The sequence below is a fragment of the Nannospalax galili genome, unplaced genomic scaffold, assembly GCF_000622305.1.
Source record: "Nannospalax galili isolate Female #2095 unplaced genomic scaffold, S.galili_v1.0 scaffold144, whole genome shotgun sequence".
Taxonomy (NCBI): Eukaryota; Metazoa; Chordata; class Mammalia; order Rodentia; family Spalacidae; genus Nannospalax; species Nannospalax galili.
In genome coordinates, this window is record NW_008353267.1 from 2346466 (window position 1) to 2371090 (window position 24625).

At 39.4% G+C, this 24625-nt stretch overlaps 1 protein-coding gene across 5 annotated transcripts in view; it reads right to left on the reverse strand.

Moving 5' to 3' along the window:
• The window catches only part of Syt16 (synaptotagmin 16), a 264425-nt gene that overhangs the window by 30340 nt on the left and 209460 nt on the right, over positions 1 to 24625 (reverse strand). The window lies entirely within an intron of this gene.

Consider the following 24625-nt stretch of genomic DNA (forward strand, 5'->3'; position numbering starts at 1 on the left):
TCTATCCGTGAGCTCCAGGTTTAATGACAGACTCTGTCAAAAAAATAAAAGAGAGTAATTGAGGAAGACACCTGATATTGACCTCTGGCTCCAAGTGTATACACACACACACACACACACACACACACACACACACAAGCAATTGCATCTGCACACAAATATGCACACACAGATGCATACCACGCATACAAATAAATCAACATATTCATACATGTATGTATACATATATATCACTGTATATATTTGAATTTTATATGATGTCATGGAGAAGAAAAAGACAGAGAAAGTGAAAGAGAGGAAGTAAAATGGCTACTGTAGTGAGGCAAATTGACTTGTCTATTCTCTAAGTTTCTAGTCTGTGACAATAGGAACTGCAATTTATTTGTTTTTAAAGTCTCTAATATTGGGACTTGAGAGATGGCTCAGTGGCTAGGAGCAATGGCTGTTCTTGTGAAAGACCTGGGCTCTAATCTCAGCACCCACATGGCAGCTAACAACCATCCATAACTCCAGTTCCAGATCTGGTGCCCTCTTCTGACCTCTGTAGGCATTGCATGACATGGGTGCACTTACATACATGTAGGCATAACACTGATACACATATAAATAAATAAGCAATTTTTAAAATCTCTAATACAATACAAGATATTAACTAGAACTTCATGTTTTCCTTTGCTCTCTAAACTTGTTTAACCCTAAAAGCTGCTACTCTGAATCCTTTGAGCTCTATTTCCTCCATCCCTTCCTCTTCCAACTCTCCAAAGCCTGTTTATCCCTCTGTTTCTGTAAATTTGACCCCTCCTCCCTTTTGATTCTCTAAGTGAGACTATGCAGTCAACAGTTTCTATGTCTGACATATTTCACTTGGCATGGAGTCCTCCAGGCTCATCCATGTTGTATCAAATGGGAGGATCTCCAATTTAAGGCTGAATAATGTACCATTATACCACACATGGGTACATACATGCATATATATTATTTAACTATTTCTCATCGAGAAACACTTAGGTTGTTTCCATACCTTGGCTACTGTGGGTTACATTGCAACAAACATGGGAGTACAGATATCTTTATAGGAGATGGTGATTTTAGCTGGGGTGGTGGCGTACACCTTTAGTTTCCAGCAGTTGAGAGGCAGAGACAGGCAAATCTCTGTGAGATCAAGGCCAGCCTGATCTACATAGAGCGTTCCCAGCCAGTTGTGGTTACAAGGAGACCCTGTCTCAGAAAAAAAAGAGAGGGAGATGTTGATTTTTTTTCTTCTTGTGGGTATATTCTCAGAAGAGGAACTGCGAAGTAGTATGGCAGTTTCACTTTAAATCTCCTTATGATCCTCCATTCTGTTTTCCTCAGTGGCTTCACCAACGTACCTTTCTAACTGCAAACTAGGGTTCTCTTTTTCTTGTTCTTTGGTCTTTTTGATCACTGTCAGATTAATAAAACACCCTTTAAGTTACTGGTGCACTTTCCCCACAAGCACACTGGCACTCTTTTGGTTTCTCTAAAACACCAAGATTGTTCACCTTTTTAAGTTCTCTGCCTTTGAAGTTCCTTCTGCCTCCCCAAGACATTCACAGGGCTGGCTCCTTCCTATTCAGGCCTCAGATTGACTGTCCACTGCATTCTCAAAGCTCCCCTGATCATCTTCCTTTGAGTAGCCCTCACCTCCATCCCTCTGTTCTCTCCTAGAACATCTATAAAAATAAAGCTATAGCCTGTCCAGTTAACTGATGTCTTCCTGTTATGTAAAACAATGCCTGATGCACAGGAAGTACAAATACTTGTTAAATGTCAAACAAATGGGTACATACCCAGTGTTATCCCAAGACTGAGAACCCACATGCTTAGATCCACATACATATTCGTGTGCTATTCTCTATATCTGGGACACTTTTTTCCAGCCTCCATCTAGACTAGTCAAGAACTTAACTCATTACTGGTATCTCAGTCTAGGTATCACTTTTCAAAATGTCCTGCCCTTGCTCCTTAAATCACACTAAGGGCTCCTTCCACGTACTATAAAATCATTCTCCTTTTTCCCTTGTCAAAGTTCACTTCTACAGTGCTCACTCGTGTTAGTTGCTGCTGTGGCTAAGTCCTTCTAACCTCCATGACCCTGTCTCCTTGATCTGGGGTCATTTCTAATGTCTGCATCATTTCTCCAGTCTTTGCCAGCATCCAGCTTCACTGACTGATAGGCATCAATATTCAATGTTTCTCACTGCTTCCTCACTGATCTTCTCAATGGAGCATCTGATCCACAACCATAAGAGCATAGATTTCAATGTGACTATGTACAGTACCATAGTAGGACCTGAAAAAGTGTCCAAAGAGACTAGATATTTTATTAATACTTAAATAAGCTGTATAGACAGCTTCCCACCAGAAAAACAACAATGAACAATTTCCTCATGCTGGCATGTGTTAGGCATAGTACTCTGGTAAAAGATGCACCATCTCATATGAGAGAGAACCAAAATCCAACAGGAATACAATTAAGCCCCTTTTCCCCAGAGTACAGAACCAGCTAAGCACCTTGGAGGTAGCCAAGGGGACAAAAAGGAGAGCTGGTGGATTAAACATCCATTAGAGCTCTTCCCAACTCTGAGATTCCATTCTCTGTATACTTAGGCCAATTTTAAAGTTTCAAATAGCCATTTGCCATTAATTTCAAATAGGTGAGCTAATGTATGAATTCTCCTTATGTACAAAATTATCCATTAGGATTAATGTATACATACCTACCCATTCTTTGATTTTTTTCCAGTGAGTCAATGATCACCCACAGAGCAAAGACTCTCCTTGCCTGATACAATAATTGTATAGTAACTATAACATCTGCCACATATTCAACAGATATACCATGTGTTTTCTTGGAACTTTGCATATTCACTTTAATCATCACCATGGTACAGAGGAGGAAACAGTGATGCTGGACAGTTAGGTAAGTTTCATAAGGAAACAAAGTTAGGAGAGAAAAAAGGCTGGGACTTGAACACTGCATCTATGTTCCTAACCATTTTACATTTGATCAGGTAGCATTGTATCAGGAAATTGGAGCCATGCCTAGATTGCTCTTCAGGGTAAGGAGAGAAGAAGCTTTGTCACTGACCCTGAAATCTGCCAGGAGGCTGTTTCCTTTGTGGTAGACAAAAAAGAACAGTGGGAAGAGCAGCTGGTACTGGGTATGGGCGGGCTGCAGGATAACTGGCCTGCCACTTGGCATGGGATTTAAATACAACTTCATATGCTATTCTAAGCACTTCCCAAGGATCTCAGAGAATTCTAGTCCAAAAAGGAAATTTGTGAACTCTCCCAAAAGCCACCAAGAAGCTACAGTGGCACTATTACAATAACAGCAGCAACCCCTTAGACAGTGTATATCCTGGTGTTGTTCTAGACATATGCTTAAGTATTTACTCTACAGAACAACCCAATGAAGTCTTTATTATTAGTATGCCCATTTTCGGTAGGTAAGGAACTAAGGCTCAGTGTCAGTCATTAACAGTTTTAAGTAGTGAATCAAGATTCAAGCCAACTAGCGGTGTGGTAGCATATGCCTGTAACTCCCAGCACTCAGGAGGAAGGGGCAGGTAAATCTCTATGAAATCAAGTCCAGGCTTGTCTACATAGTAAGTTCCATGCCAGCTGGGGCTATAGGGAGACCCCGTCTCAAAAAAAAAGAAGAAGAAGAAGATTCAAGCCAGGGCTGTCTTGTTCCAAAGTTAATGCTTCCCCAAGTATGGTGGAGGGAAACCTCCTGGACAAAACTGATAGAACTGTGTTTTACCACTAAGAAAATAAAATCATGTTGGTTGGGCTAGAAATGATTCTTAAGAACATTTATTCATTCCCTGTTCCCTAATTTTTACAGAGAAACCCAAAGAGGGAAAGTGATTTGCCTGAAGTCATTCCAAGCTAGGACCAATCCACATTCTCCAGTGTTCATGATCAGTGAATGATGTGGCTACACAGTTTTCTAGTCTCTCTTCCTAATGTTTTTATTTCCTCAAATTCAAATTTTTCTTCTTATCTACTTGAAAAATCCAATTACCTGCCTTGCAATGTTAACAGCTAAACAGCTGATCTGGGCTTCATTCAACTTAATCTCTGAAAATTCACAGTCTCGTATAAATTATGACACTTGTTTCAGAGACAAGGCAGTATTTTCTGAAGCTCCACGTAAATATCAAGTTCAAATTCCTTTCGATCTAAATACTTTAGAAATTGTAAGATACAAGTTTTTACTAAAATATTCATTCCTTTAGCAATTAGCTTACCAATTATCTCAGATGTGAAGAAATTATCTTTGACATGTATGCCTCTTGAAATTGAATTTCTGTTTATTTTACTCAGTCGGAATTCAGACCTTTGATGGTGTAAACACCAAGAGAAATCCAAGTCTTCTGCAGTCTTTCTGATGCATGGACACCTGGTTTTACCCCTTTGTTCACACACTATCAGGGTACTGCAATGGACTTCAGGAACTGACTGGCACAGTGAACCACCTCACAATGGCCCATCGGGACTGTATCCCTACTGCAATAGAAACAGAATGCTACTCACTACTCATTCTAATTTCCAATGGCTTTTATCTAGTTTAAGTGGTAGCAGAGGAAATTCTGTGTTCATCTTTCATGTGCTGAGAGACAAGAAGGAAAGGTCCAGTACAGCAAATTCTGGATGCACCAGTCAAGGCTAGAATCTGAGGGAAGAACGTTGAGTGAAGTTGTCATAATTTGACGCTGGGGTCTTCCATTTGGTAATCTGTAACCTTAACTTTAGGAACTTGAGTGTTTGTGCTGACACACCTTACTTCTCAAAGTTGTTGAAAGGACTTAACAAGATAAACCAGACGCTCTCACTTAGCCCATGCTTAGCACAAAACATACTCAAAATGTTAATTATTATAACTGTTATTTTCATCATAGCATTGCCCCACATGCAATCCCTCTGACAAAGAACTGCATTTACATGCAAAGGAATAAACAGGCCTGCTCTCTCTCAGGATTTGACTTGGGAGCTCACTATCAGGCGTGTTGTAGGATAAGGGACAAGAGCCAGGCTAGGAAGGATAAGAAGCTGGTAATGTGGGTTGTATTGCTCACCTTCCCTCACAGTCCTTTCTCCCAAGTCTGGAGGCAGAGCAGTCTGTAGGAGGTAACAACACTGTCTGGAAGTAGGCAGTGCACAACACTTGCTCACTTTGTTGCTTCTTTAAGGAAAAAAATTTCTCACAACTAGTAATGCAAAGATTTCTTGAGCTTGTCTGCTGCTATTTTACAGACGGAGAAAAAATTGTAAATGATCACTGCCACTCCAAACTTATTAATTCCTTCCCACCCACACAAGAGCAATTAAGCGCAGGCAAGTATTGCTCACATCTCATCGAATGAGAGTGGAGGCAAGCCGGAGTCACGTGCGGTGCAGAACCTGCGTGCCGCCTGTCACTAAAACTGCAGGAAATCCCTTTGCCCTGGTTTTTCAAATACCCACAACAAATATATTCCAAAATTGGCTGGATAAGGACAGATGTGAGGACAAGACATTGGTTAAGAAAAATCAGAGGTGACAACCATCTACATCAAATCTTATGGAAAATGGTCACTTTTCTAAAAGTCACTCCTGAACTCACACTGGGAAAAGACTTATAAATCACCCAATCTTAATGCTTTTCAGCCTATGTTCTGTGAAGGTCGAGGTTCCCCAAAGGAACTCCAGGCTGCTGTAGAAATGGGAGTACAGGTAGATGCACTGAGGGTATTGGGTTCTGCATTCTTTATACTCGGGCATTATTTTTCTTTATATGGTTTATATTTTCTGTATGATTCTCTGTGGAATAAATGTGGAAGTCTAGTATTTTAAAGAAGTTTGAAAAATATTGATATCACTCAACTCTTCAATGCTACAGAGAACTAAGTATGAGAACTAGGCGTGAGACTAGTTATGAGAGTTAAACAGCTAGTTAGTGACAAGAGGGCAGGTCAGCATTTGGTTCTCTTATGCACATCTGTTTTATGTCCCCAAACCTTCAATGAGTTGTTTTGACAATCCTACTTCACATAGGACCAAAGAGATGACACTTGTAATAGTTAAACATGAATGAGCCAAGTGGGAAGATCTTTCACTAAAATTCATAACACAGAAGCACTAGAAGGAACACATTAGTTACAGTATTATTTCAGTTCTGATAATGCTAGAGTGCCTCCTACAAATAAAAAGTATAAATACATAGCAACAAGAAACTTAAACCAATTAGATTCAAATGTAGAGCAAGAGTGGGCAAAAACTTTCCAGTGAGGCTTCCATGTACATCAGAGGCCATAGAAGGCCACAACTGGTCAAGTTTTGGAGAATAAGAGATTGTAGAGTGTAGGATGGGACTCCTATGTGAAACCTCACCCACCTACAGCTAGCGACCATTGTGGAAGAGGAGGTGGAAAGATTGTAAGAGCCAGGGCTGGTTCATGAACACAGGGAGGTAGAGGCCTCCAGGCCACTGGAGGCTTGTTCATGTGAGCCTGTGGCAGCAGTGGCATCAAGCATGAGACCCATGTTAGCTCAATTAAACAAGGGCCCAAAGGGGAGATGAGAAATAGGTGGTGGGCCAGCACTAGATTGAGAACTATTTGAGACTGATTGCTGCTGGGTGAGGGAGAGTATGACTTACATACAACCACTGGATTGGCTGACTAGACGCTAGTGGACGCATTTACACTGAAGGACATTTGGGTACAAACACCTGAATGAATAGGTGAATGAATAGGACTCAGCATGTATGACAGAGTCCATTGGGTTTGGTGGGGGAACAGGGGGAGGCATGGATGGGGGAGGGGGTCTGGATTTGAGTGGGAAATGTATGAAATTTAAAAAGCTCAATAAAGAAAAGTGAAAAAAAACTGGATGGGATTTAATGTTGGAAGAAGGCATCTTTATTGTGCTAGGGATATAGCTGTGACTTTTCTGAATCATTCTCCTATGTATGGGAAGCACAAAGCATTGAGGACTCGAGCAGAAATCAGGAGCCTTACTGACTTGAGGTATCAAAGGAAAGAGGTCAAGGCAGCCAGAGCTGCTGGAAATAAGCGGGTCGCTCCTAAAAAGGAGGGAACTGTGGGAAAGGAACCCCAATATCTACATGTGAACTTAACTGTTGACTCAAACCTGAACTATTACTACATAGAGAAGAAAATGAGAACCCTAAAACAGAAGGCTGGAAAAGGTGGGTGGATATACCTGCTGCTGCCCACCTTAAGGAGGACAGAGGTAAGAGGTAAAATCCAGGAGAGTTAGAGGGGTTAGGTAAATACCCCATGTTCATCATCAAAATTCTTGGGGGTCAATCTTAGGAAATGAAATCAAGAGGAAAAGGGAAACAAGACCATCCTAATAAAGCATAAAACGAATACTCCATAAGACAAAAGGAATAAGCTAATCATTTGAACTGGGAAAAGCAACACTAGTTAAATGAAGATGAACGAGTCCAGTGACTTCACATTTCATCTACAATGCCCCATGCACAAATTACTAGACTTACAAAGAAAGAAGAAGTGTACATGGAAAAGCTAAAAACCAAATGAACCAGCCCCTAGATAATTCAGAGACAAAATCTTTAAAGCATCTATTTCCCACTGCAAGAAGCAAAGGGGAAAATGGTCACGATGGCTACACAGAAAGCAAATTTCATCATAAAAGAACTAAACAATATAAAAGAATGAAATAATTGCTCTAAAATTGAAAATATAATCTCTGAAGTGATTTTTTAAAAATGCCACTGGCTGGTTTTCCAGCAGATCAGGGATAGTAATGACCATGGGAGGGCCACAGCAGAAAGTAATCAGTCTGAAGAACATGAAAAAATTGGAAAAGTAGACAAATCTTCAGAACAGTACAGAAGCACACTGACCAGTCTAAAATATATTTATCTGAAATCCAAGAAAATAAGAGACAAAGATGTGGAAGGCACTGTGTAATTCGAGTATGGTGGCACACACTTGTAATCACAGCACTCGGGAGGCAGAACAGGTGGCTCTCTATGAAATATGAGATTGAGGCCAGCCTGGTCTATACAGTGAGTTCCGGGCCAGCTGGGGCTACAGGGACCCTGTGTCAAAAAGACCAAAAAAGTATATTGAAATAAAGCTATCTTCCCAAAGCAGTGTTTTCCATGATTAAAGTACCAAGGATTTTCTCCCTGTCTCAACTCTCGGCCTCAAGCTATTTCTGTGTGGTAGAGATGACGCAAGTCCACAGCCAGTGAAGCCTAGACCTGTATTTCTGCTCTAAACCAAGGAAAGAAACCTGTGGTCTTGAATAACACTAGTTGGAGTATCTGTCTAATTCTATTCCCTATTCCGTACAGCGGAAAGTTCTGGCTTCCTCATCTATATTCTCAGTTCCTAGGGAAGCCTTGATCCCACTCCCATGCCTTTACTTCATGGTGCCTATCCCTGTGCCAGGCACCACCTCAAGGTGAAACTAACTACATCTACTGTAATATCCTGCTGCGTATTAGTCCATCGCAAGGAACAATGCTTGGTTTGCCTAGATCAGCCCCCAGTGTCCTTGCATCTCTGAACAGGAATTTGCGTTGCTAATGATTCAGCTAAAAATCCTGTATCCAGGACCTATGCTGTGGTTTTGAACATTATTTCTCTTCCTTATCAGGCCAGATTCATCTGTGGGGAAAGTACTGAGTAGTAAAACTGTGGGTTTGGACTGTGGAGAGCATAAGAACCTACAGCACAGAACAGATCTGCACCTGCTTGGCTTCACTGACCGCTGAGTCTCGCTACCAAGTCTGTCTCAAATACTGATACTTTCTGAACTTTGACGATCACCTGGAGCTGTTCCATGTTTTCACCTGGACAAGAACAAGTGACTGACTGTCAAACTCCCTGTATATTTTTAGCTCTGCTTTCTACTTTGTATGCCTCCCACAAGGAAATTCATTGATAGGACCCAAGTGTTGTGTTGTTTTCCCACTATGATGGCATTTGCATATAAATGAATGGCCAAGACTGTAATTTACTGGGCTGAGAACTGAGGTAACCTGATTATTAAATTTCTGTACATGCAGAGAAAACACAGACTTACAAGAGTTGCTCCTGCTTTCTCCTTGTCCCCATATTTCTCTATCACTGCAATGAACACTTATAAACACATGAGTCCGTATTTTAAATGACAAATGCTCTAATCAGAAAGATTTTCTATTTAAAATTTTTTTACTATTTTTTTCAGTTAGAATACAAAACACTGGCTTCCATTATGACATTTTCATATATGTACATCATTGTGTTTTGTTTATACTCAACCCCATCACCTTCTGGTCACCCCTCCCCTCTCCCGCTAGTCTCCTTCTTCCCCTGAATACTCTTCCTTGTTTTCAGGTCATATATTCTTGTTAACTTTTCTCAACTAGCATACAATGTAATGTGTTTTGTTAATGATATTTTCATATGTGTAGATCATGGTACTTTGTTCATATATAGATTCATCCTACTGCCTTGGATACTAAAAGAAGGGCCTGGGACGTGCAGCCAAGGCCAAGCTAATAAGTAATTCTTACGAGTCATAAGCATCACTGGTTTCTGACTGCTCAGTTTATTCACTTATCATTTCATCCCATGTTTCAACTCAAATCCAAGGAAGTTTCCAAAGTTATTGTTTTATCTTGCAACAAATCCTTGCCACGCTATAGACAATACCGGTAAGGCAATTTCAAAGTCTTTTCAACCCAAAACTCCATGGGAAAGAGACACAATAGACACACGTGTACCCCAACAACTGAGCAAAGTACAGTGAAAATATGTACCTAAGCAATAGCTTTTTGTACACAGAAATTCAAAGACAAATCCCAGACAAGTTCTCCCATCTATTTATCAGCTATTCAGTGTTGTACACAGATAGCAGCTCCCAAAGGACGCCTCTGCTCAAGTCTGAAAGTGAATAACTTTTCTCCATTTACAGAAAAATTAGTGGAAAACCTTTCTAAATGTTCAGTTTTCCCCAGAAAGCTTCCACGACTTGGATGCCTACGATGTATATGCTGATGAGTGAGCACAATCAAGTAAATAAGCAAGTGGGTATCAAGAAAGAGACTTGGGCTTGGAATATAGCTCAGTGTTAGAGCACCTGCCTAGTATGTGGGCTCTGTGTTCAATTCCCAGCACCCCACACACAAAGAGTTTAGCCTAGTATGTGTACCAAAGAAACCGGAATAGCATGCATACTTCTTCCTCCAGTTTGTATTATGGACATGCATATTTATAGCGGTGACTGTTCCGTGACTGCCATAATCTAGCCTTCTTTTCTACTAGAAAAATGGTTCCTAGCTCGTGATGAAAATAAACATTAAAATTTCATGGAGTCCCATACAAGCACTTCATTTTGAGACCCTCAACCACCCCCAAACATTTCTAAAATCATCAAATCATCATAGAGCACTATCCCTTGTTCCGTCCAGTTTTGTAACTGTTATTCAGAATTTATCTTCTATGGCATTCATTTTTGTTTCTAAACAGATCTATGTAGTTCTGACTCCTATACTATTGTCAAGAAGTCTGCAGTTTTTTGTGAGCATGTGGGGGGTGTTGTATGTACATATATCTGATTAGGTGTGCATGCCTGTGCATACATAGCAGGGAGAAAAGGACATCAGTTGACCTGCTCTATCACTCCCCACCTTTGACACAGGGTCTTTTATTGAACCTGGAGCTATGCTGATGGCCAATAAGCCCCAGGGATCCCCCTGTCTCCAAACCCACACAGCCCAGCTTTTGCATGACTGCTGAGATCTGAACTTTGATCCTCATGCTTTCACAGATAGTCTTACCTGCTGAGCCATCTCTCCAGCCCCAAAATCTGTGGTCTTAACTCACTATTCTTTAATGTATGTCCTTAGTGTCTAATATATGACTAGGAGTAAAGTAAATGCTTCTATAATAAATGAACAAAGAAAAAAAGAAATTAAAAACCAGTACAATACTGTATTAATGGTCTCCTGAGAGACAGAAGAGAACATGGTTTTCTTTCAATGTCTACAGAAGATTAGATCCAGGACCTGTCTTGAATATTTAAATCCACAGACATTCAAGTTTCATATATAAAATGTTATGATGTTTGCATATAGACTGCATTTTTCCTCCTATATAGTTTAGGTTATTTCTTGATTGTTTATAATAACTAATACTATACAAATTGTTTATAAATAGTTGTTATGCTATATTATTTGCTAGATGATAAGAAATAAATCTATAGATGTTCAGTCTACACAATCATTATAGACCTAAACTACACAGTGCACTAACGAGATTCAAGGCAAATAATACTCACATAATGAATGTTGGAAAGAGACTGACAGTCTGTGAAAGTGTAGGAGGCTATAGCAGGGTGTGCCTACACATCACTTCATTTGTGTGGATTCAGCACAGTGCTCAGCATGAGGTACGTTCAAGGTTTTCAATTGGAACTTGGTAAAATTTTGTTTCAAATGTTTTCTATCTATATTTGGCTGAATCCTCAGATGCCAACCCCATGTATACAGAGGGCCAAATACATACCTATATGTGTGTGTGTGTGTACAAGTTTATTAATATAAGGAATTAGCTTGTGCAATTATGGAAGTTGAGAATGCCAAGGTCTGTAGTCAGCAAGCTGGAGACCCAGAAGAGTCAGTACTATAGTTCCTGTTAGAGTCCAAAGGCCCAAGAACCAAGAGAGACAGTGGTGTAACTTCAAATATGAATGCAATAAACTGAGATCCCAACTCAAGAAGGCAGTCTGTTGAAGTTCCTTCTTACTTGATTTTTTTTGTTGTTGTTCAGCTCAAGTTTTAACTGATTAAATGAGTTCACTGACATTATTGAAAACATTCTGAAAATTTTCAAAATTTCAGCTTCTAGTATCTGTTTGCTTAATAATTCTATCCTTAAATCAATAACTGCATTTTACTATAAGCTCTCAAGAGGAATCAAGCTACCTAGCAACATTTTGCCTAGAAATCTCTTCGCCTAAATATCCATTAATTTCTCATGAGTTCTACTTTCCACAAAACACAAGAAAATGGAAACAAACAAGCCAGGTTATCTGTCCTTTTATAACAAGTATCATCTTTTCTCCACAGTCCAATCATATCTCTTCATTTCCATTGGTGATCACATCAGAACTGACTTTACTATCCATATGTCTATGAACATCAGTAACTTGATTGATCATATATTTTCTAAGATGGAAAATCTTTTCTCTCTGAGCCTTTATCACTTTCAAACGTCCCTTCATGATAATCTTGGCTTTGTCTAACACGCTTCAGAATGCTTTCAGCTTCAACCATTTTAGCTATGTGCCATAGCAGAACCCCCTTTTTATGCTGCAGTCCCCTATTAATGCTGTTACAATAAAGTACCATAGACTGCCTATCTTACAGACCACGGAAATTTGTTCCTCACAACTCTGGAGGCTGAAAATCTGCAGTAAGAGCATCAGCCTGGTCAAGCTCTGGGGAGGCCCTCTTCTGAGGTACAGACTGCTCTCTTCTCATCCTGTTCTCACATAACAGAGGGAGGTGGCTAGCCAACTCTCTGATTTTTCATATAAAGGCACTGATCTCATTCACGAGGGCTGTACCTCCTTGGCTTGATTACCTCCCCAAAGCCTCACTTCTAAACACCAACCCCTCAGGATTAGGGTTTCAACACAGGAGAACAATGGAGGGATATAAACATAGCCCATAATATTCCACAAACACACCGAATACAATACACATGAGGGATTAGACTTCCATGTGGAGAGAAAGAGAAGAATCCAATGATGACTGATACTTTCAAGGCTTTATGGAAGATTTACAAAGCTAGTCATGTTTAGACCACAAAGAAAACTTCAAAAGTAGAACAAGACCACATTCTAATTTCAATACCATTAAATTAAAAGTCTAAAAATTATAAAAATGCTTTGGAAAACCAGAAGCCACATTTTTAAATTGTTGATGGATCAAGAAACTTTAATTGGAATGATAAAATATTTATAGCTGAAAAATAATTAACATAATCACATAGCCTATACTTGTGGAATATAGAGTGGTAATTAAAGAAAATTCATGAATTCATTTAATGTATATATTAGAAAGCAAGATGAAGATTGAGAAATTAACATGCTAAATGGTCTAATCAAGATGTTACCAACTAATAGCTTATAACAAAGCAAAACACCAAGAAGAAATGTAAAAGAATCAAGAAAGCTGACGGCTGGGGAGATGCCTGATATGCAGCCATGAGGATCTGAGTTCAGAGCCCCAGCACCAGGGACAGTCACACATGTCTGTAACCTCAGTGCTGGAGAGGCAGAGACAGGCAAATCCCTAGAACCCAGTGGCCAATCAGTCTAGCCAAATTGGTGACTCCAGGTTAAGTGAAAGATATTTCCTCAAAAAAGTAGGTGACAAGCAGCTGAGGAAGACATTCAACATTGATCACTGGTCCCCTTGCACACATGCATTTACACATAAAAGCAAAGATGAATACAAATATTAGTATAAAGTAAACATAAAAACTAGAAAGGCTAAAAAGTGTCTTTTAAAGATAAATCATTGACATGTTTACAATAGCTACATTTAAAAATCCTACGAGAAAAGGTAAGTTTAAACAAATTTAAAGAGAAAAAAGTAGAAAAACTATCTCTACTAATAACCTCTAAAACATGGGGAAAAAAATCCAAAAGGGACTCATTATATCCAGATGGTCTTACCTGGATTTTCTCAGTCTTTACAGAAGAGGTGGCCACTCTTTCATACAGCTGTTTTAGAAAAGGGAGACTTCATACGGTCAAGGAATGGTATTAGCTCAAGGAAGGTAATTCATACAGATCTATTTCACTATGCTCTTAGTTACAAATATTTAATGTATTAAAATAAAAACAGCACATCAAGTAAAAAGATGTAGCCAGGCATAGCGATGCACAGCTATAGTCCCAGCAGAGAGAAGCTAAGGCAGAAGGATCACAAGTTCAAGGTAAACCTGGGATACATAGCAAGATCCTGATTCAACAATAGCAACAATGGTTTATAACAAACCAGCAAAGAAGTCTGAATATCAGGACAGTCTCTTAAACATAAGTAGCCTTAATAAAGACAGAAAATATATAATCAGCTCAATAGATGTACAAAATCACTTTTAAAATTTTCAATATTCATTCCTGACATAAAAAAAAAAACTCTAAGCAAACTAGAAAGAAACATTCTCAATTTGAAATAGAAAATCTACCGAGAATCATGCTTGGTGGTAGAACTTTAAATTTCTTATAGACTATTCAAGACAGAAATACTGGATCCCGCCTCTTCCTTTTGAACTGTCCTAAAGACCTTAAAAGTGCAATGAGACAAAAAAAATTTTCAAAATAAACTTTCTATGAAAAAATCCAAAAGAAAACAGTTAATCTTTATAAATAAGTAGTTCGTGCAGGTGACTTCAGCCTTAGATTACAATGGAAAACTAAATACCAAACTTGCCTTTCCATATGACAAGTAAATAAGTAAACATAGGTGTAAACAATAGTTCTCAGGATATTGAGGATCAGGCCACATCACCACCAAGGGATTCCTGAGACATAGAAAATGAGTATGTTTTATGAGTGCATAACCTGACTATCTGGAGAGCTCAGGGGGCCCAAGGCCAAGATAGTGGTCTCCCTAATTTAAGCAGATCAAGCTAGATATCCAGTTAGGTCAACTAGAGAGATAAAAGATTCAAATGAAATCCAAAGAAATGGACACTACACTAGACAGTGTAAAATACAGGGATTACAACTGATGTCAGACTTGGGGATGCAGAAGACTAGTGAGCATGGAAACATACTAAAATAAAGCTAAGCAAAACAATAATCAGGTGAATGAACAGCCATTGTACAAAAACACAAAAAGGGAAAGAGTGAGCACTGATGAGAAATGGGACAGAAAAATACTCAAAAACTGCCCCCAATTTTCTGTTTGATAAAAATCATAAACCCACCTATTTAAGAACCTCAGCACAGTCTAGATTTAGACCCAAGAAAAATGAAAACTATACCAAAGTACATCATAATCAAATTTCTTAAAATACAAAATAAAGAATTTAAAAAATTAGCTAAGAAGGGGTCCAATTAAAAATTGGCAAATGATATGAATATCTATTTCTCATAAGAGGAAATACAAATGGCCAATAAATACTTGGAAAAATGCTCAATTCCACTGACCATCAGAATATCATGGAGTATTAAGGAAATGTAAATCAAACCTACAGTGAATGGGCTAGAGAGATGACTCAGTGGTTAAGAACACATGTTGTTCTTCCAGAGGACCTGGGTCTGATTCCCAGCACCCACATGGCAGCTAACAACTGTTTGCAGCTCCACTTCCAGGGGATCTGACACCCTCTTCTGACCTCCATGGGCATTGCACACCATCAGTGCACTTACATACATGCAGGCAAAACACTCATACACATAAAATAAAAATAATAAATAAAATATTTAAAAACTACAATGAGGTGTCACCTCACTCCATTCTGAATAGCTATAATAAAGAAAAATAAACTTCTGGTTGAGGATGTGGAGAAAAATAATCTCTCATACTATCATAGAGTGTTGATATGAATATAAATTACTACAGCCACTATGGAAAACAGTGGTGGTGCCACACTACAACACACAAACTAAAGATAGATCTACCACATGATCCAGTTGCCTCACCTCTGTGTATATATCCAAGCAAAATGAAAAAATGAAATCAAGAATTACTTCACATCAAGGTTTACTATGGTACTACTCATAATAATACTGAGATACATAACCAGTCTAGGTGCCTATCAATAAAGAAAATGTGTGAGTGAGTGTGTGTGTGTGTGAGAGAGAAAGAGAGAGAGAGAGAGAGATTCTTCCATAAAGATATATGAAATCCTGTCATTTACAGCAAAATACATGGCACTGGGAAGCATTATGCTAAATGAAACAAGCCAGGCACAGGAAGACACACATGGCATGTTGTCTCCCATATATGGAAGTTGAAAAAAACACAAAAATAAACATGGAACTGAATAGAGAATATTGATTGCCAGGGCTGGGGAAAGGAAGGTGGATTTAATCAGTGTACATACTGGAAAATCATAGTGATATCATAGAAATGTCTAAGACATGTTAATCAAACATTAAAATCCGTTAAAAGTGGCCAGAAATGAACAACACAAAGAATTAACACTAATGTAAACCACGGACTTAAGCCAACAACAGTGCATCAACATTTATTCATCAAGTATAACGAATGCATGTGTTAATCTAACACATTAGTAACAGAAGAAATGGGACAGGAGGAGATGATAGGAAATATGAAAATCCTCTGTGCTATCTGTTCGTTATTTCTGCAAACTTCACATAAAGAACATGGGTGAGGATGACAGATTTCTCATCGTGAATCTCACAGTGAAGCAATGTTTTATAAGTGCTGACAGAATTCTATACACAGAGACAATATCCTTCCAAACTAAGGACAAAACAAAGGCTTTACAGAAAGAACGCACCACTGGCACACTTGAGAGACAAGAAAGTTAAAGGCTGTCCTGCAAACAAAGGAACAACAGCAGGTGGAATTCTGGATGCACCAAAGAAACGTGCACCTGAAGTCACAATGTGGGCAAATGCATGAAGACGGGATCATACCATTTAAATCTTTTTAAAATGTCTCGAGTTTTATGTATGCCTTGTAGCCCACATTTTAACTCTCCACATCTCACTCCAAGAGATATGTGATGGCTAATCTTTACTGTCAACTTGACTGGATCTAGAATCACCTGGGAGATACACCTCTGGGCAATGGTTTGTGAGGATATTTCCAAAAAGGTTTAAACCTCCAAATTTAAGTTAGATATGCAACTGAATAAAAGGGGGAAAAGGAGCAGGAAAGTCAGACGAGCACCAGCACTCACCTCTCTGTTTCCTGACTAGAAGCAATGTGACCAGTCACTTCCACGGCACTCCCATCATTATGCCTTGCCCACCACGATGGACTGGGTCCCCTCAAACCATGAGCCAAAATGAATCCTTCGTCTGTTAAGTTGTTTTTGTCAGGATTTGATCACAGGGACCAGAAAAATAACTAACACAAAGTGCAAGTGAAACTACACCACATGCCTTCGTTTTACGTTCATCGAACGCCTAAAGTCTGACCAATGATGTCCAACCTTGGGGCACTGCTGAACATACTGAAAACGGGTTCCTCACCAGTCTTGCAGCTGGGGCTTTTAAACCTATAGAACCATAAACCTGCAGCTGCCATCTGGGAAAGGCCTAAGAAAGACGCCAACACAGAAAACAAGCAAGACCAAGAATGGGAATGTGGCTACTGCACTTTTCCTTTCTGTGAGCAAATGAGAGAGAGAGAGAGAGAGAGAGAGAGAGAGAGAGACTGTGTCTGTGTGTCTGTGTGTGTCTGTATGTGCGTGTGCGTGCGTGTGTGTGTGTGTCTGTGTGTGTGAACACCCATGCTCAAACACCTTTGACCATGATTCAGGGATTTGTACCACATAAAGGAATATGTCAGTGAGAGTTTAAGGGATCTTCATTCTAGATTTGCTTCTGTCTGCACACGATAAAACATTAGGGAACTCTACATCAAAGGCTTTATTTTCAATGCATTAAAAATGCATAAAATTCATTAAGCATATAAATATGTCCTGCCTTGTGATACCTCCTGTCTTGGTTACTATTCACATCTCTTTTTTATTAATTTTATTCACTTAATATCTTATTTCCCCAACCGGAGTACATTCTCCTGTCTTCTATAAGTTGATCCTTTAGGGTCTTTTTTTTTTTTCTGGAGCTGAGGACCAAACCCAGGGCTTTGCACTTACTAGGCAAGCAAGCTCTACCATTGAACCAAATCCCCACCTCCCTTTCAGGGCCTTTTTAACTCTGAAAATGTGTTAAGGATTCTCTAATACCATGGCCCTAATTATCCAGACTATCCTCTGATGTCACCACATCTAGTTTACACTGACTAGGCCATCCCACGCCACATCCCGGAAATACCAGGAGTTCTTTGAAGCAGAGCCTGCCTCAGGCCTTTCTACCCCAAGGTGAGGCAATGGCAACTGACAGCACTGGCCAACTTCCCTAAACTACAACCAAGTTTCCTTTTGCATCCAGAAACTGTTTCTTTCCCTGAAGAACACAAGCAGAGAGCAAAAGAACTGAGCTATTGTCCTGGTTCTGTCACTCTTGGCTGTGTAAGTTGTCTGTCTTCTGTTAGTTCACGCCTCTGGGCTTCTATCTGTTCATATATAAACAATCACAATGACCCCCTGCCTCATCTTCTATGGCTGTTGACTGGAATGAAGGAGTGAATCGACTGCTGAGGGGAAGCCTTGGTGGATAAAGTACTTGCCATGCAAGCATAAGGACAAAAAATGAAGAAATGCATAAATAAATGGAAAAATAAATAATAAAATTTCTTCTAAAAAAAAGACCTCTAACCTCCACACATACATTCACATGTGTGCACTCACATGAAAACATACACAAGAGTAATTTGCAGGAAGAGGACTCTAAGCAACGTCCACTCAGTGCTACAACACACAGTTGCCCTTTAGTGTTTAAAGGGAAGTGGCTCCAGGAACCCCTCCCAGATACCAGAGTCTCAGGATGCACAAAACCCTTATATAAAATTGTGTGTAATTTGCATATAACCTGTGAACTTCCTCCCCTATACTTTAAATCATCTCTGCTTTACTTAATATAATGTAAATGTTATGTAAATATTTATCCTATTGCATTATTTAGAGAATAATGACAAGATAAAGTCTGAACATGTTTATTCAGTACAGATACTTCTTTCAAATATCTTTGATCCATGGTTTATAAAATGTACAGATGTAAACTTCAGACATGGAGGGCTGAATGCACTCATCATAAAGTATATAATATCACATTTAAAACATCTAATAGCCACAGAGGTAACTATTATATCTTCACTCAACCAGTGAAGCTGCTGAGGCCCAGGAAGGTCAAGCAACACATCGGCCCTGTGTGGCTCCCAAGTCCATACTCCATCCCTCTGTTCTTCTCAGTAAACATAAAGTACTACCACCAAGTGTTCCAGTCTGCTCAGGATCCAGGAGGCTAAGAAGGCCAGACAGCGGACTGGAACTCAAAACAAAGATAATTAAAACAAACAGGAATCGCCGTGGGGCCCAAAGAGTCCTTGCAGCAGTCAGGAGTGACAGCATCGTGGAACAAGGCCCACCACAACTCTTCCTTTCTATACATAACACAGAAAATGATAACTGGTTTCAGTACTATCTCCTGAGAACCACTTATGGCCTCCAGTGTCTACAAGCTGCACTGTAAATGCAAAACACAGGGATCAGAGATGCTTGGGAGATAAAACTCTTGGGAATACTTGGGCCTTACAATAATCTGCTTATACCCCAATTACAGTGGCGTTGTAACCAAGCCCGAAAGCACGATAGGAAACAGAACAGAGGACAATTCACGTACTTGCCAGTCCATCTGCTTAATATTGGCCCCGCATGCCCTGTCACAGGCCTAATAGTGGGGTGCAGTGACAGACACAACCAGACCCCTGCCCTCGGCTGGCTATGGAAACTCACAAGCAACTGCAGCACCACTTCCCTTTTCTGGGATGCTGAAAGGTTTGGGGTGGGAAGCTGAGGCAGCCAGGTCTGGCTCACTGATGACATCTGAAATGGCCTAGCAGCGTCATGACCGTAAACATTGCCAAGTTCATTGTTGGAAATCTTGAAGCTAGATATCTTTCAGGGTTTTCAATACTTGTAGTTATTCTATATTTTAAAAAGACATTATGCAAGCCATCCCTACATATTTTTTAACACCTCAGTGGAGTCCGGGGAAAGACTTTTCTAAAGCATATTAATAAACACAATAAGAGTTTTATACGTAAATGAAGGCTCTCAATAAACTCTTTTCAGTTCAAGTCACCCGTGACTTTACCACAATCACTCCAACTTTAGGAAATTGGGATTTTGGAATCTTCGATGTGTTTTTATACGTTTTTACTAAGGATAACACTGAAAGTATCAATTTAAGACCAAAGCTATGCATTTATTTCCAGAAGAGACAGTCAGAGCCACAGTTTGCTATTTAATAAAATCATGCAAACTTTTTCTCTGATTTGTTGACAAATTAGTATAGTTGTAAGAAACAGGAGATTTGGGTATGCTAAAATTGTTTTAAAATTCCACAAAGTAATTGTGTGGGAGAACACATTGAAGGGTAGAAAAATAAGCTTCACAGATTCAAGGAAAACACTAGAAAACAAGAAGGGCATTGGAAGAAGACTCCTGTCATAACTAAGCTGAAGAGGCAAAAAGATCTGGAGTCTGAAACTCAGGTCATGTCGGGACGACGTCTCCAGAGCATCTGAGATTCGACTTTGTCTTCGACTTTTGAGAGACGATGCAAGGGACCGTAACCTGCCGCTACATATAACAGATGCTCTTTCCATCCTGCCTTTCTGTGCTCACAGGAGAACAGGACACCATGACCTGTGTCTCCTCTCTCCCCTTCTACAGCAACACACCCTCCTGTCCTTCCTACTTTCTAGCTGCTTATCTCTTCAGCCTCCACAGTCAATTCATTTCCTGTGCCAATGCGTGGTGCTCCTCAGAAGCCTGCTGTGAGCACTTTGCTCTCTCCCCAAATCACAACCAGGGCTTTAGTTCCATGATGCAGAGTACCTCCTCCATCCTTCTTTCCTGAGCTCTGGGCTGTGTTATCACCTGCCTCTAGTGCCAGCTTCCTGCACACCCAGTCCTGCCCAGCTCTGCTTCTTCCTGTGTGTTATTTTTTTCTTTCTTTAGCGCCTCATCTCTGTGCCTAGAAAGACCTCTGCCCACATGCCCAGATCCAACCTGACCTCATTATTTCTTTAAAATTTTATTTATTATTTGTTTATTATTTATTTTTATTTTATGTGTTTGAGTGTTTTGCCCACACATATGTTAGGTGTACCACATGTGTGCACTTCCCACAAAGGCCAGAAAAGAATGTCAGATCCAGTGGAATTACAGAGGGTTGAAGAAGGTTGTTAGCTGTCACACGGGTGCTGGGAACTCATCCCCAGGTCCTCTGTAAGGGCAGCCAGTGCTTTTAACTGCTGAGCCATCTCTCCAGCCCCTTGAACATCATTCTTCAAGATGCTTCAAGTTTCACAGTGACCCAGACCTATTTCTCAACTCTCCTACAAAACAAGCCCAAGCTTGGAGTCTACTCTTTTACTCCTCCTTCCATTTCACGTCCCCGATTTGCCTTATGTTGATCAATACTGTACTGAAGCTTGGTAGAATACTTGTGCCTACCCCCTCCACTAGACTGACAGCTCTTCATATGTGGTAGCAGGGACCATCTTGGTATCCACAGCATAGTGTCAGGCTCCCAGCAGATGTTCAGTAAGTATTTACTGAATGAAGGTAGTAATTAATGAGTCCCACATTGCTGTATTTGAAAATACATGTGTGAAACTCTCAAAGCTTCTAACGTAGACAAGCATCCATCACTATAACCAGTCCAGAGTGGGTACTTAGCACAAATCTGTTGAAGGAGTTCATTACAAACCCCACTAGCCATCATAAGCTTATCATCTTGTTCTTCAGGTACACATGGGCTAAATGGGCTTTTGAGATCTGGATTTTCAGTCCCAGTTTTTATAGGAAAATATCTATTAAGTTCAAAACAGTTTCCAAAGCACACTTAGAGTACACTCTGTTGTGTGCTCAGCAGGGAAGCACAATTTATCAAATCCAGCCACACTAATCTACTTTCATTACTTTCCCTATAAGTTGATATCTATTTATCTCTATATCCCTCTATTTTACCCTTCTTTTCTTTATCTTCAGGATAATTAAATGGATTCAAGAAGAGCCAGCAAGATGGCACAGCAGGTACAAGCATTTGATGTCAAGTCTGATAATCTGGGATGATCCCCAGGATCCACACAGTAAAGGAGAGAACCAATTTCCCACAAGTTTTCCTCTGACCGCTACACATGCACCATGACACATGTGCACATACACAAAATAAATGAATAAATGGAACAATTTTAACTGATTAGAGATATTGTCATATGATAAAGAGACAAGCAGAAAATTCTGACTCATTAGGGGAAGGTGCACACACACACACACACACACACACACACACACTCTACTTCAAAATACAGGACATCTTTCACGTTCATCAATGACACAAGGCAAGCTGAGAAACATGATGTCTGAGTGTGACAGTCAACAAAGTCCACCCTCAGGAAAGAAACATCTCTGTCATTTTTTAGAAGATGACTGTGTGAGACGTTTTGGTTTTGTTTAGGAAGAAGGCTTTTTAAGAGTTCTGCTGTGAAAAAATCACATAACATACAATTCATTAAAGTGTGCAATTCAATGATGTGTGGAACTATATAGTCATTGCCAAGATCAATTTTAGAATACTTTCATCACTTCAAAAGGAACTCTATATTTTCCCATCACCAACCCAACCTCCATTGCAATAGCCAACCAATAATTTACTTTCTATCTATATGGAATGGTGCCAGCATTTTATATAAAATATGCCCTTTGTATCTTTTGTAGATGACTTATTTCATTTAGCATAATGTTTTCCAAGTTCATCTCTGTTCTAGCATGCTACAACACAGAAAAATCAAGTTATTCTTTTTAGAGTTAAATAATACACCATTATAAATAGACACAGCACAATTTGCTTATCCATTCATGAATCAATTGACCTTTAGATTGTTTCCATCTTTTAGCCCTTATGACTGATGCTGCTATGAATATAGAAGTTTTTGCATAGGTGTGTGTTGTTATTTCTGTTACATACATGCCTGGAGTGGAATGGCTGGGTAACTCAGGGTTTAATTTAAATACTCTGCCAGATTGTTTGACAAAGAGGCTGCACCCTCGTACATTCCCACCAGCAGCATGTTAAGGTTGTGCTTTCTCTGTTTCCTCACTGTTGTTACATTTGACTTTTGACTAGAGACATGCTAATAGATATGATAGGTCAGTATGATTTCCATTTGCTTTTCCCTCATGGCTAATGATATTGAACATATTTTGGTGTGTTTATTGATTCTAATATATTTTCTCCGCCATTTATATTGAAGTCTTTTGTCCATTTTTAATTGGACTATCTTTTGATTGTTGAATTCTAAGAGTTCTTTATATATTCTGGATACAAATTCCTTAACGACATAAAATTTACAGGTACTCTTTCCCATCTTCTAGTATCTTTTCACTTTGCTTGGTAGTATCATATGTAGTATGAAAGTTTCCAATGTTGACGAAACCTAGCCTATTTTTTCTGTCACTTCTGCTTTTAGCACTATATTCAGCAAAGTTTTCTCTAACCCAAAGTCATCAAGATTTACAACCATGTTTTTTCTATAGGCTTTATAGTTTTAGCTTTTATATGTATGCCCATAATCAGTTTTGAGTTTATTTTATATATGATAAAGGAGGTTTTGCTTTTAATTAGATATTAGCTATGTAGTCATAAATAGTATGATATCTCTCACAGTGTCCATTAATCCATGGTACTAATTTGTTCCTTCCCTCCATTCTCTTGTGTTCCCATGTTGGCTCATGAACTTACTCCTGTCAGATTACTCAGTTGATACAAGATTGTTAAATTTCTTCCAGAAGATATGTCTTTTCTTTGAAAATCAAATATGAGCTATGCTATGCCAGTTTCTGCCTGTGCCCTGAGGCAAGGGAGGGAGGATATCCCTACCATCCCTACTGCAATGACCAAGATTTGCACTTAGTCATTGATGTGTCGTAAGGTCAAAGAATGACTTCCACTTTGACCCATGTGATGGCTAATCCTGGGGTCAACTTGACTGGATCTGGGATTAACTGAAATGAAAGAGATCTTCTTGATTGGATCATCTGAAGCTGGAAGACACACCCTAAATGTAGGTGTTACCTTCCGATGGCAGTCGGTATAAAAGGCCAAGGCAGAAGGGAACGCCAGGCTTCTTGCTGCTTGCCTTCTCTCTCACCAGTGAATTCGTCTTACTGAAGACTAGCTGATCTTTTGGAATTTGTCAGACCTTCAGCGCCAAATTGGGACTACTGAGACATCCAGCCTTGTGGACTGGGCGACTATGGATTCTCAGCTTCTCCAGTATGGTGCAGCCATTGTTGGACTACTCAGACTCTATCCTGTGAGCTAAGCTGATATTCATTCTACCGGTTCTGTTTCTTTGGAGAACCCTGACTAATACAACCCACAAGAGGAAAATCTCAATTTATTCTGTTTACAGCACAACCCAAAGGTACTTTTTTATTTCTATGTGTAAAATATCATAGCACAGACTTCAACTATCCGGTTTGCCTCAATATTTTGAAGAAACCACTTGGTCTTTAATATACTTTCTGAAACACTATTATATTTTGAGACATTTACAGGGGAATTTTTTACCTTAAGTTTATTATGTTAACATTATAAATATCTTTAATTTCACAAGATGATTTTGTAATTTATTATCTAATATTAGACTTGCATTTAATAGTTAGTGTATTCAAAAATTACAGGAAATAAAAAATCCAGATGAGCTGGTATGCTGAAT